We start from the raw sequence: 2,886 nt of genomic DNA, 5'->3' as shown, positions 1-2,886 counted from the left end.
TGAATGGACAAATGCAAGAAGGTTCTATGCATTTGCATAAGGGCTATATTGTCATATGGATATATTAGCGCTCAATAATTAGAGCTCTTCCCTTATGCATATAGAGCTCCCTATTTCGAGAGAAACTTAGGCATTGAATGGACAAATGCAAGAAGGTTCTATGCATTTGCATAAGGGCTATATTACCATATGGATATATTAGAGCTCAATAATTAAGGAGCATTGTGGATGGAAAAATACGAACATAAACTTTTCGTACACTGATATTTTGAACTCTCTTTATGTTGAGAGCTGAGAAATTATCACTCCCGTGACTCCCGTGACCCGTCTCTCGACTCTCGAGCATGTGTTTGAACCTCCACCTGATAAACTTTTCGTACACTTATATTTTCTCCCGTGACTCCCGTGACCCGTCTCTCGATTCTCGAGCATGTGTTTGAACCGCCAGTTTCTTTTCGTGTTTGTAGGGAGAAAGAATCTCACGAACAGAAGCACATACTTTATACAATCAAATTTACATGCATTTACGACGTGGCCTCAGCTCGATTTGAGGCTCTGCAAGAAGAGAGAAGCGAATAAATTTATTTAGTTGAGTACAATGCGAGTAGGAAAACTAGAGATACAGGCAAAAACTGCCTCAAAATATAGAAACGACCTACACGGGGAGCTATACAACCCCAAGATCATCTCGAAATCCTACATTAATATGTAGAGGCTTCAAGGAGGGTAGAGCCATATAGAGTGTGCACAGAGAGAGCAACACCACAGATATGATTGCATGTTTTTGAGTGTAGGGTGGCGAGGAGGCTGCTTTAGAGGAGGGGCTTGCAAACGACAACGGAGTGGTTGGCGATGTGGAGGCTGAACTGGCCACCCTTCTCGGAGGTGTCGACTTTTGATTGGCCGGGAGGGGGGAGGAGCTGGAATGATTGGACGAGGCGGCCAAGGACGAGAGAGAGGATGGGGATGGCGAGTATGATGCCAGGACAGCTTCTGCGGCCCACACCGAAAGGCAAGAACCGGAAATCATTGCCGGAGGCGTCGATCTTCTCAGGCCCCAAGAACCTCTCCGGTTTGAAGACCTCCGGCTCCTCCCACATGGCTGGGTTGTTTGCCAGATACCATGCATTCACCAGGATTTTGCTCTCCGCTGGTATGTCGTAGCCTCCCAGCTTCGCCTGCTTCAGGTTCATGTGCGGCACCAGCAACGGTATTGCCATGTGAAGCCTCATCGTCTCCTTCACCACTGCGTGTAAGTAGGGCAGCTTGGGCGTGTCTGGCTCTGTCAATGCTACGCCCTTGCCGAGCACCGTGTCCATCTCCTCCCTCAGCTTCTGCTGTATGTCTTGGTTGTTCACTAGCTCCGCGATCCCCCATTCAATGGACCACAGAGTCGTCTCAATAGCTGCACAATCACAAGAAAACTTACGTCGTATTTACTCCACAACGGATCCACCTTGTGTATATAAGAATTTAAGACACAAAAGCTTTGTCAATAGAACTTAGGACCCAAAAGCAAAAGCCTTCTCAATATCGGACCAAAATATTTGCTTGGTATTAATTAATTAGTATCCATAGAGACATAAACGTTGTGTCAAATTGAATACCACCAATCTTCCAGAGATTAAAACATGCCAATTAGGACATGTAAGCTTAACATTTGTCATGCAAAGCAATCTAAGCTGCCGACGTACACAAAACCTTTCCAATTAGGACACACCACCTGATTCATTAGGCCACTTAGGATCCAACCCTTGGGACCCTTAGCAATTAGGACACAAAACCGCACCAGATAGGACACACCGCCTTACCTTATCAATTAGGACACCTCCAGCTGCTGTCCTAACCTCACATATCATGCAAAGCAATCTACACGTGCCACATCTCAATGAGGACATACAACCTTACGCATACGCCACAAATCTTTACCAATTATGACGCCGCCAAGTGTCTTAACCTCTAACTTATCGTTTAGCATTGTCATTTAGATTACCTGCCACGTTAATATTCTCCACTATGTACAGCACGTTGTCTTCGTTGATTTCCCCATTATTCAGCGCATCCAGAATGTGATCGATGGCGCACTTCTCCTCAGAGTTCAAAATGGGCTTCAAGCTCGTCAATTTCCTGCAAGATTAACACGCAATTACGACCCGTCATGAGGTATAAGCGCCCCTAATCAAAATTCTACAAATTAGACAACCACCAAACACAAATTAGACAACCACCAAACACAAATTATGAATACAAATTAGACATTTGTCACTTCTTATTATGAATACAATACAGTTTTTGCAAACTTATTTTCATCAAGTATATCATTGTTTTTTCTAGTTTTTGTACCATCAATTTTTTTGTAAATGCATCAAAAATAACGGTGGGAGCCTGGGGGAGTAGTGCTAGAACAGTGCGAATTTTAAGCATGTACCGCTGCTGTAAAGTCTAAATTCACACTGTTTTGACATAGCTTCCGTAGTCCTTCTCAAGAGCAATTCTGATGCATTGGATGACAAATAATATATTTTTACACATGATTAAAGGTGTTTTTATCTTGTAAATTACTATTTTTCATAATCAATATACTTAACTTTATTATAAATACATCAGAAATAATGCTGAGTGGCTGGGGGAGCAGTGCCAGAATAGTGTGAATTTTGAGCCTGCACCGCTGTTGTTGCAGAGCCTAAATTTGCACTGTTCTGGCATAGCTTCCCTAGTCCTCTAGGAGCAATTTTGATGCATTGGATAACAAATAATGTATTTTTACACATGATTAAAGGTGTTTTTATCTTGTAAACTACTGTTACTCACAATTAGTATACTCAACTTCACTATAAACATTAGAAATGATCCTAAGTGGCTAGGGAAGAAGTGCCAAAACAGTGC

The 2,886-nt window shown here is 42.7% G+C and overlaps 1 pseudogene across 2 annotated transcripts; it reads right to left on the bottom strand.

Annotated features, from left to right (window-relative positions):
* Positions 1-568: 568 nt before the first annotated feature.
* LOC147625055 (trans-cinnamate 4-monooxygenase C4H2 pseudogene) lies at positions 569-2,177 on the bottom strand (annotated as a pseudogene). 2 transcript variants are annotated; one of them, XR_015268914.1, is made up of 2 exons: positions 1,994-2,177; positions 569-1,405 (listed from the first exon to the last, which is right to left on the bottom strand). The product of XR_015268914.1 is annotated as a trans-cinnamate 4-monooxygenase C4H2 pseudogene, transcript variant X1 (transcript). The 2 variants fall into 2 exon arrangements; XR_015268915.1 differs by lacking the exon at positions 1,994-2,177 and adding an exon at positions 1,812-1,834.
* Positions 2,178-2,886: the final 709 nt, after the last annotated feature.

The sequence above is a fragment of the Cibotium barometz genome, chromosome 24 (genome assembly GCF_041138505.1).
Source record: "Cibotium barometz isolate CiBa-2024 chromosome 24, ASM4113850v1, whole genome shotgun sequence".
NCBI lineage: Eukaryota > Viridiplantae > Streptophyta > Polypodiopsida > Cyatheales > Cibotiaceae > Cibotium > Cibotium barometz.
The sequence above is the reverse complement of the archived record's forward strand: the minus strand, read 5'-3'. Positions and strand labels throughout refer to the sequence as shown.